General features: G+C 33.1%; 1 protein-coding gene across 1 annotated transcript in view; it reads left to right on the top strand.

Moving 5' to 3' along the window:
* Positions 1-1,357: 1,357 nt before the first annotated feature.
* Positions 1,358-11,865, top strand: part of ZPLD1 (zona pellucida like domain containing 1) — a 63,403-nt gene continuing 52,895 nt past the window's right edge. The window contains exon 1 of the mRNA XM_036446986.2: positions 1,358-1,512. The gene's annotated coding sequence lies outside the window, so the exon portion shown is untranslated. The remainder of the gene's footprint in view (positions 1,513-11,865) is intronic.

Below are 11,865 nucleotides of genomic sequence, written 5' to 3'. Positions count from 1 at the left end.
ACAATTAGGAAGTGGCTTCCTAGAATTGTTTTTATGTTTTTAATAAGAGTGCTTAACCATAAAAATGCAAGGACAGTTTCATTAATGGTATTCGAAAAATTGGTAGGTTTCCATGTATCTCATATTTACTCATGAGTTAGAATGGCATCATAACTATGCCTGTTTATGGAGCTGACATGCCTCTGAAAAACATGAACCTGGGTTTGAGGTAGAAAGCACTGGAAATCTCTCTCAACACTAAACAGGAGCTCAAAGGCAATGTGAAGGCCTCTGGCTACTATTTTTTCAGTAGTTGCATCAGCTTTAAGTTCACCTACCCTTTAGGGAAAGAGTGTGGTTAAGGGGGATTGATTAGAAATCTTAAAAAGCTGAAAACTCTTGTATTTTAATCTCCATTCCCAGTAGCCATAGGCAACTTGCCTCTACCACAGAGGCAATTCAGAATGTAAATGTTGTTAGAGCATCCTAAACTGATTGAGCAAAAAACAATTTTATCAAGGTATATTCCCACGCCTTTTTAGGGCAGCTATTCTTATTAAACAGCAAGGGGAGTAATATAAGCCTACACAATGGGTGCCAGTCTTCCCCCACACTCATCCCTAAGAATTCTAGTGCATCAAATAAAGCCTTAAAAACTTTAATAAGTTTCTCAAAAAGCTTTCCCTGTGGCACAGGAATCCCAGCTTCCCACTTTTCTTCCCCATGAAAAGTTATAATAGCTATTGGAGTGGAATCCTTAGATGACATCCAAACTGGGCCCAAGGCTCCAAAGGCTGGTGGGTTGAGAGTTGTTCGGAGGCCTCTAAACAAAAGCCGAGTTTATGAGATAGGTTCAGTGCCTCGCTCATTCTTCACAATCGTGTCCTGTTGAGTTCTTTGCATTGACAGCCTCTTAGTCATTTTTTTCCCCCTCAATCAAAAACAGTTTCACGATGATATTCCATATCCCATTTTCATCGGTACTTGAAATGTAGTATTGAAAGGACCAGGCATCTTTCACAAAGCACAACGGGACATTGATAACTGTGCAGATTAACTCTTGGTTCAATCTCAGGCCTTATTTCTTACTTTATGATTTTTTTTTTTTTTTTTTAGACCAGCAGGCTTTCCCTCATCAGGCTGATGATGGCTCCCTTCACACATACCCCTCAAGACTTCTGTACAATATAAAGTAGAAGATCAAAAACAGATAGGAAAAAAAGAGTAAGGGAATGAAATGAAAACTGAAAGAAATGTAGTGGGAAGGAAACAAAGGTCCGTGAAAGATGAGCTCAAGTTTCATGTTGGTGATGATTAGTCTTGCAAACTCTTCTGAGACCTGTGGATTTTGCCTAAAATCCATTTTTTTCTTTCTTTTTTAAAAGACTTCTAATAATGAGCAATTATTCTCTCATCTGAAGGGTTGAAACTCTTCTGAAAACGTTTGCTAAGGCCAGGCACTTGGACACTCAGTCACATGCGGCAGAACCAGGCACATGGAGGACAGCTGACTCCACAGAACCAGGGACTTGGGTAAGTGCCCAGCACTGAAGCCACCTAAAGTGACTGCAAACGCTGTCTTTTTAGGCAGCACAGAAAAAACTCATTTTGACTTAATAATGTTTTTATAATACAAGGCAACTTCTGGTGGTGTGGTTCCAGGGATGGGTAAGGGTTGGGCCGGGAAGTACCTTAAATATAGCAAAAGGAAGAGAAAATCATCTTCCCATAGTTGGATATAGAAAGGTAGAAGTAAATTTTTACCATGTCAAATAGTTTGATTAGATTTGGAGAAAGGACTGACTCTTTTGGTAGCTTCTTCAATTTTTAGGTCAGAACTTGAGGTCAAAGTTGTGTAGGATTCATCACACCATTGCATTTCTGTCTTAAGTCCTATCTACAGTCCACCTCCAGTCAGCTACAGCTGACAGGTGCTCCATTAATGGAAGCAAACAGTTTATATTTGACATTTCTTATCAGGATTTCATCATACCAGAAAAGCTCGCTGAATGTGTAGAAAAACATCTCTAATTACCAAAATAATAGGATCATGAAATAATGGTTTGATTTTCTTTTAAATGAAAATTATTTTAATGATGAACCTAAAATTGTCAGAAGTGACATGGCGCTCACCTAACCTGGGAGAAGTCATCCATGACTCAAAGGAAACGTTGTGATTTCCATTTCTCAGGGGGTCTCTAAGGCTCCTTCCATTCCAAGATTGCCCTTGATAAAATCAGTTTTGGTTTTTTTTATATTAAGAAAGAAACTTCACTTCTTGAGTGAAGTAAATTTTTCATGTATTTAAGATAATATTTTTGGTTCTTAGGAGCATGACATTATTCATTTTGCTACTCTGAATTGGCCTTTTATAATTCATTTTAGGGACAAAGAAAAAAATCTAAGATGTCAGTTTAAGTAAAATTGGTAGCAACACAAAAGAGGCTTGAGTATAGTTAAAATCTAATAATTCTTTTAATACACAATAGAAAATACCTATTATTTTATTTTGTAGTCACTAGCTTTACAATTTGAGACACATATCAGAACTATTATTTGAGCCATTGCTTCTTGTTACACATTTTTAAAGTCCTTAAGTGATTTTTTAGTTTTCTTCGCTATTATAATACTTGGATAAATATAAAAATCTATACTTTCAGTTTAGAGATTTTTAGAAACAGCTTCAAAATAAAATATAGTAATCATTATTGTTAACAGCCACATAATATAGAATAGATATCACGGCAATTCTACACTCCTTTTTAGACATTTAAAGCTCCCCTCCACCTGTTTCAAGAAGGACTATATTAATGATGCAAAGGTAATAAACAATTGAATTTTAAGCCACAGAATCTTATTTTAAAGGTAACTTTTGAAGCATGAGCAGATGCTCACACTATAATCTATTTAGTAATGGCATCATAGAGTGCATTACTGAAGATTTATGTTTTTGTAGCTTTTTCAATAGCTTGGAAGGCATTAAGTTCATTGATAATGAGAATGATAATCTTTTACATCATTTAAATACCTATTAGCAATGTTTGCTTGCAAGGAATTCAATTTTTTGGATAATTTACAAAAAATTCCCTTTTTTTGTATTTAAATTAGGTCAAGACTATGAGTTAAGCTTGATATGGTTTTCTGTGTTTTGTCTTTGTTACAAAATGGTGTAGTTTGGGAGCTGGGCTTAACAGCTTTACCAAGACATGAAAAAGTAAACATTGTTTTACATATTCAGAGTCATTGCTGATTATTATTAGATGTCTATGTCGATCTCCAGTAGAAAATTATAGGAATTCCAAACTTGGAAGACTTCGATGATGAGGTGAAAAAAGGTACACCTCAAAAAAAGTAAACGATTGATTTGACCAGCTTCTTAATACTTTTCCAAATATTGAATGAACATCATGGAAAATATTTTATTGCTGCTGGCCTATGGCCTTTACCGAAGCTTACAGAAAAAAAAATATTAATGATAAAATAAAAAAGATGATATTGGCTAAAATAAATCCTCTTAGACATATATTATGTTCTCTCCCCAAAATGTAGTGTTGCATATGGATATAGTCATACACTAATTGTTTAAAGCAGGATTGGAAAACATCTCTAGAAAATGCCAGATAGTAAACATTTTAGTCTTTGTGGGTCTCTGCCATGATTATTGAAATCTGTCATTGCAGCTCAAAAGCAGCCATGGAAAAGACACCCACAAGTGAGCTTAGCTGTATTTTCATAAGATTACATTTGTAGACATTGATATTTGAATTTTATGTGATGTTTGCCTTTCATGAAGTATTTTTTTTTATTTTTTAACTATTTTAAAAAATGTGAAACCTGCTTTTACTAATACTCTATGCAAAAATAGGCGATGGATAGAATTCAGCCTGTTGGCTATGGTTTTCTGACCTTTATTTTAAAGCATTAATTTTCTAGAATTCACAGGAAGATATACCAGCACGTCCAGAAATATAAAAACAACAAACACAAAATTACATACACGGATTTTTTTCATTTTTTTATAGCGACAAAATATTTTAAAAATATAGAGCTAAACAGTGAAAAAAGTTTCTAGTCTTCAAGAACAGCAAAATTAAAGTCAGGTTAATATGACCATTTTGTTATTTCTGTTGCTATATCTGTGAAAAATTCAAATAATATATCTGAAAAATATTTTTACTTTGTTTAAAAGATTGTTAAAGCCAAGTAAAAATGTCTGCATCTTTTTTGTTTGTATAATTAAAAAATGAGATTAACTTGAAATTTCCAATGTCATTATAGTTATCATATTTTCAATTACTATGTATGGATGCAAAAGTTGGACAGTGAAGAAGGCTAATAGGAAAAAAAAACACATTCATTTAAAATACAGCGTTAGAGAAGGCTCTATGACGCCATGGACCGCTGGAAAGACAAACAAGTGGGCCCTTGGGCAAATGAAGCCTGAAATACTGCTGAAGGCAAAAGTGACAAAACTAAAGCTGTCCTAGTTGAGGCACATCATAAGAAGGCAGGGTTCTTTGGAAAAGGCAAAATAGAAGGCAACAGGGAAAGAGGGAGACCAAATTTGAGATGGGTTGACTTCATAAAGGAAGCTATAGATGTGAGTCTACAGGAGTTGTGCAGGACTGTTGAGGACAAGACTTTGTGAACATCAGACATTCGTTGGGCCATCAGATGTTGGAGCTGACTGAATGGTACTTAACAAAATGTAAACTTGCATCATTAAAGTAAGAAAGAATGAAGACCACTTATTGTCAGGTATTATAATTTAAAGCGCTATATTTGCTCATATATGCTTATTTAATAAATAGCCAGAATTCATATAACTACATTGTCCCTCAGTTGAACACACCTATCTCATCATTAAACTACTGAATAAATCTTCTGTAAATTACATGAATTGTACTTTCAAACTAAACAATTTTTCTTTTGAGGAAATACATTGTGGCATTGGAATTCATGATACTTTTTCTTTCTCTTTCAAATGTAATTTATTCTAACCTGGATTTAAGAAGTCAAAATAATTGCATAATTAAAAAATACTAATTTTTTAGAGATTTTAAATCATTATCTGTAGAATATATACATTTTAAAATGTGTGTATATTAGTGAATTATGCATATTTTTGCTCATATATTTGTATTCTGGCACAGCAATTCTATTTAGAAAGTTATTTTGAATAAGCACTTAAAATTAAAGTAATATACAGTATTTCTAGCTTCCAAAATTTCTTGCTTTATCAATTCTTTCTTAGAAATGTTTGACATCAGTGTTAAGAGGAGTGAAAATGAGACTTAGCAAAGGATTGAATTACTTAAGCTTGGTGCTTTTTAGTTTTTTTAGGAACTTTGAAGATGGAAAATATTATTTATAAGGCATAAAAAGTACTCACTAAACATTCTTTCTAAATAGTAGGCAATTAATTAAAGCTAATTAGATATCATAATTGTACTGACTGAGCATTTAACAAGATTAGTAAACCGACTAAATTTAAGCAATTTTTAATCCAAGTTTTACAAATGTACCTATAACTTCAAATAAAGTTCTAGACCCCAGATTCATTTTATTTTGTATTTAAAAATATAAAAATCAGTGTAAGCTATTTCTAGCAATGGATGGGTTAATTTGAAGATTTTAATTATTTAGATGGACTTGGAAATTTTAATTTTATTATTAATGTAATCTTTAAAAAGTGAAGCATTATCCTGACCAGAACTAGATGCTGACACAATTGATATTCTGCATTGTGATAGTATGGTACCACCACCCCTTGTATCATGATAACTATTCAGTTAACAAATATATCTTGAGAATCTACAGTGGACTCTTCACTCTGCTAGATTCTAAATACCAAAGGTGAATGCCTATTCTTGACCTCATGAATATTGAGGTTTAAAGGTTTATCAGGGGAGAATGAAGATGTACATCTTAGTCAACTGAGGTGATTTTCACCCCAGGAGACATTTGACAATTTTGGAAGAGATATTTTTGAATGTCATAACTTGAGGGAGAATGCTCCTGGCCTGCAGGAGGTAGAAATCAAGAGTGCCTATTAAACATCCTATGGTGATGTTAAAACATCATATAATAAAGAATTATCCAGTCTAACATGTCAGTAGTGCTTGATCTAAGTGTGACACACTTTTAGAGCTACTATTTTAGAATGTTGCACAGACTCTGATGAGAACACAGAAGAGTAATTGGTCAATTTGACAATTCAACAAAGCAAGCATGGTTGTCTCAATAGAGGAATAATTCAAAAGAAAAGCTATGTCTGAGTTGATTCTTGAAAGGCTGAATGGGAGATGTTCCTGTGGAGGGAAGGAATTGGAATCAGAAGCTTTCCAGACTAAGGCAGCAAAATGAACAAAGGTGTGAATGTGGAAAATATTTTCTTATCTTTGGGAACTATAAGAAGTCTAGGCTGGGTAGACTGGGTATGGGAGTAAGACTTGAGGTTTGGGTGAGTAATTAGGAAATTTATCCTGAGAGCTTTTCTTACTCTGTCATAGAGGTAGATTTTCTCCTGAAGATGGGGGACAGATTGAGGTATCTTAAAACACACACACACACACACACACACACACACACACACACACACTCACACACAAAACAAACAAACAAAAACACCCAGATTTACTCATGAAAATATGCTATGGATACAAATTATTAATCTCACATTTTAACTTGGCTTTGCAATTATTTCTATTTTAAATTTTTCATCAGAAAACTTTCATTTTATTTCCATTAAGAGTTAAACTACATTTTCATTTTTTGGAGCCTATATCAACTTTCAAATGATGGCTTTCTGACAGTGTTACAGACCAAAAAAGAACTAGTGTATGATTTCTTACTTGTAAATTTCTTACAAATTTACAAGTTAGCCAAGCCTTATTCAGGTAGCAGAGAAATAATTAGAAATTTGAGCATGGAGTTTTGAACAGTAATACTTATACTTCCAGAAGGTCTTATTTTATTTTCCTAGCACTGTGATCGGTTGGTTAATGTGACTAGTAAGAATGGTGCAATCCAGAAAAGCCTAGGAGTCTGATCTTCCTGTAGCCTATTCTCTGTTCTTTAGCTGTAGACCATACCGCCATCCCAGATGGCTACCTTGAAAATGTAGGCATTTTCTTGTTAATGTGCCACAGGATATTGTATTGGGCTACTGTAATTGTATCAACACTGACTCATTCTTGTAAAAAGTATTAAAATTACTAGCTCTAACACTTATTTAACAAATAGTTATATGTTTTATTAAAGGGGGTAAATTTTTTTTTCATCTATCAGGAAACAGAAAAGAAATGGAGGTTTAGTCTTAATTCTCTATGAGTTGTTTATAACATTGCACCAATGAACAGAAGAGAAATCACTATTGTTAAAATTGTCTTCTCCCTATGCCCCTGAATATTTCCCTTTGCATTTCTCTTCTCTGCCATCAATGCTCTCTTTGTGAAAAAAAAAAAATTTCCTTCTTAATTTTTTTAATTCACAAACTTCCTTAAGCAAGTATCTATACCTTCTACTTCCTTAATATATTTTTTTAACAAACATCATCCTAAGACAGAAATAACCAATTAGACCCTGTTATCTAACTTTGAGTCATTCCTCAGAACATTAGGACTATATTTTCTTTCAACATTATTCTTATGGGTAGTTCAGTCTGGGAATGCTATTTTTTTTACTTGCTTTCTCTGTGAGGATAATGAAAAAATGTTTGTGGGTAGGGACATTGAGCCCATGGGTACCATGTTGCTACCATGCTCTAAACCAAGTGGATTTCACATTTTTTACTATAACTGACAGTCTGATATTTTACATTATGATCTAGAATACCTATACCATAAATACATACATACACTTTTGCATTTTACAAAAATATCCTATTCCATCAAACTTAAAATATCATCCTATTCTATTTTATGAGAAGTGCTATTCTTGACCTAATAAACCAATATCCTAGAACAATAATTATTTCTAAAAGTTATTCTAATCTAAATTCATGATTTTGAGGGTCTAGGTAGCATCCTTCTAAGGGTCTCAGTAAAACTCTCAAGAATGTGTAGATAGTTTGAAAACATAGCTGTTCTTTATTCCATTGCTTGATTTATGTTCAGTAAAGAGAGTTAATTTATTTAGATTTTCAAATATTGTATATAGGAGAAAATGAGATTATTTCCTGTTTTTTATATACTTAGTCCCTACTCATCAAGTCCCATTTTTTTTTTTTTTTCATGGAGTCATTCAGTGAATGACCAAACTAAATATCCACTGAAATTCACTTAGCAGTTAATTATGTATTGCTGAGTAAAACCTTTTGTGTAAATCTTTGATTCAGAGACATTTTTATTTTGGTCATGAAAAGTCTTGGTTTTTATGCTGTTCTTTTTTATTAAATTTTTAATGATTACATTATTTTAGATGTCCCCCTTTCTTCACCTCTCACTTGGCCCAACTCCATCCACCCTTGCTCCCCTTCCCTTGGCCTTCACCACACTATTGTCCATGTCCATGGAGTATACATTTATGTTCTTTAGCTAATCCCTTCACCTTCTTTAACAGTCACCCACAAAATAAAATAAACTCTCCAAAAGATGGGGGAATCCCAAATGCCTGCAAAATTGATGTTCAGATTTTCCAAAGGCCCTGATTTACTAGTTATAACACAATGTTGTCTGCAGTCTCATCCATGATAAATCATCCTTCTGGTAACCTCCTTCCATGCTCACCTCCTTCCCTCTCACTTACCTTTGAATGAGATCCACTGTAAGGACAGCTTATGTTACCTGCTTGGCCCACTGCCACATCTAGAGCTTGTTTGGTGCTTTGGATCCTGGAGACCATTTGTTTTATGAGATGGAGCTTAAAAGTTGTATGTAGAGTTACATTTTTATATTCCTAAATCTGGCTATTACAGGTTTATGATTTTGTTGAAATTATGTTCATCTTACCCAGGACATAAGAGCTCATAAGGTATCTTCTAAGAAGTGGTAGCTATCTTTTCTTTCATAAATCTCATTCTCCAATCTCCTAAACCATTGCCTTTGATCTTATAAATAAATTAGGCTGATTTCTGCCTTTTCCCTACCTAGGTAAAAGATGAAATGTCCCTTAAAAATTTCTACAGCTAGATCTACTTTGTTATAGTTATTAAGTCACTTAGATCACATATGTCATTATATTATAGATAACAAGAGGACCTTAGAGAAGCAACATGAGTTATTTAAGTACTATAGTTAGAATAAGTTACCTATATAGGTCACTTGATTTTGAGTTTTTTTTTTTGATAAATTTAAAATATACAAGAGATTAAAATAATATGATATTTAATATTTTGCCATATTTCCTACACAAATAAACACACACACATACACACACACACACTTTTTTTTGATGAGTTATTTTAAAACAGAAATATTGATGCTACTTGAAAGTCAGAATTAATATTTAATATCTACCTTCTAATTACTAATTTTCAAAGTAAGAATTTGATGTGATCATCATTTGAATTCATAAAATAGAAACTATTATTATGGTGTTAATTAAAATGTTTAAGTAGCCGAAACCGGTTTGGCTCAGTGGCTAGAGCATCGGCCTGCCCTTGATTCTGGTCAAGGGCATCTACCTTGGTTGTGGGCATATCCCCAGTGGGGGGTTTGCAAGAGGCAGCTGATCGATGACTCTCTCATTGATGTTTCTAGCTCTCTATCTTTCTCTCTTCCTCTCTGTACAAAATCAATAAAATATATTTTAAAAAATGTTTAAGTAGAAGTATTTAAAGTTTGGATTCTCCCTGATTTGAAAATCAATTTTTAAGTCACTTTTGGATATATACTACTTGACCCAACTGGCTAAAACTTTGGGAAACTGATTTCATCATTCCCCAAGTAGCAAATTTTATGGATGCAATTTTGTTGTTAAGCAACAGCTAAATTAGCAATATTAGAAATTATTATCTCAGTACCTACTTTTAGTTATCTTTTTAAAAATTATCTATAATGAGTTTGCACTAACTGGGAACATATTTAGCCACTTGAATTCAATTTCCACATCTAAAAGCAGAGGCAGCTTCGTTGGCTTCAGTGTATTTTTCAGAGTGATGAAGGTTAATATTGCATCCCCCCAAAAAAGCTCAACAAATAAAAAAAATACCATGAACATTAATGAGAATAGGGTTGAGAATGTATTTGAGGGAGAGTGAAGTGCTGTTTTACATTACCAGCAGTATATTTTATTTTGTGATTATTGCTTCCTAAAGAACTTTGAAGCCTTTGAGAAACAAATAGAAATATAGACACAAAGCAGGAGCAGGTGGGAGGTAAAAAGTATAAAACCAACAGCAACTTACTTATGTTTCTTTCATGTAATTTTAATTTTGCCACGTTTGTCTGTGGAAGAACAAGGCCATTCGAAAGTGGAAGGGTTACAGCCTTCCTTTAACACTATGAAGATTAGTCTGTGGGACTGCTTACTGATTTTACTAGTATTGCTTATTAAATGACAAGAAATAGATATGAAGGTGATCCAGATTTGCCACCTCAGCGATTGTCAAGGATAGGGAGAGAAAATGGTAGAAGATCTCTCAAGCCTCCTGATGTAGTAAAGCCAGAATTCTGAGATGGAGGTGATTTTAGAAAGAAGGCCTCGGGGAATTTATCACTATTTTCTCCTGCAGTTATTAAAACGTCATGGCTTCATTGGCTCTTTATAGCTGGAAGTGATCTTAGTCATCTTCTAGTCAAGCACTTCATTTCACACATGAGGTAACTGAGAGTGAGGCACATTATGTGACTTCCCAAGACCACGCAGATAATTCATAATGGAATGAAAACCAGAGCCCAAGCCTATGGTTTTATTTATTCAAGGATATACTACTTCAATAGTTTACATTGCATAAATGTCATGTTAGATGATTAATAGGCAACATGAAAACAAAAATATCTCAGTGAGCTTCTAGGAAGGTTTTGGGAGGCCTTGCCTAAGGTTTATGATGATAAAGCAATGTGTTTTTTTCCCAAAGAAATCTTTATTACCCTAAGATCATAAAGATACTCCTATAAACTAACTTCTAGAAGCTAAAATTATTAATGTTGTTAATTGATTAAAAACTTTTTAAGAGTGGAAATTTGTATTCAGAAATGCATAGTCTATGCATTTAGTGAAGTCACACCAATCTGACATTTATCATAAAAAATTCAACTATGTAATCTTGGGAGGGAAAGAGAAATGCAATTAATTAAATAATATATGTAGTCTTCCTGTTATTCCAGTCAATGAATTTATTTATGACTCTGTAGATGTGAGACAGACCACATCAAACTGACATCCTTTAGTTGATATTGGTTCCCCTATAACTCTCTGAGTGTAAGCATCTCAACACACGGTGGATGATTTTAGTGTTTACAGATGCGGATTCTATGTCTAACATGGCTTTTGAAGCATGGCAACCATGTATTCTGTGATTAATGTGAGGTTTCCTTGATGCTCTATATTGAATAATTTAAAAATACATTCTAAGTTTTTAAGGATTAATATTCAATTAAAGCAGTAAATAACTAAACCAAGCCATTCTTAAAGATTTTAAGTTTAAATTCAGACTTTTTGTCTATAAGTTTTGTAAATTTTACCAATTATTTTATGGGTATTTAAATTATATCTGGTACTATTATATATGCAAAAGTAGTTAATGTACTGAAAGGAAATCAAATATACTACATTTTAATTAACCGATGTTTAATATGTTTGAATGGGTTTAATTATTTGTAATAACAAGCCATATCAAATATTTAATGCTTACGGATTTAAAAATAGCTTTTAAATTTGTTTAACCTATATTTTTGTGAATATTTCAATATTATATGTAATCTTGGTAGCACGTCCATTTCT

The sequence above is a fragment of the Pipistrellus kuhlii genome, unplaced genomic scaffold, assembly GCF_014108245.1.
Source record: "Pipistrellus kuhlii isolate mPipKuh1 unplaced genomic scaffold, mPipKuh1.p scaffold_m20_p_2, whole genome shotgun sequence".
Taxonomy (NCBI): Eukaryota; Metazoa; Chordata; class Mammalia; order Chiroptera; family Vespertilionidae; genus Pipistrellus; species Pipistrellus kuhlii.
This window is presented reverse-complemented; position numbering and strand designations above follow the sequence as displayed.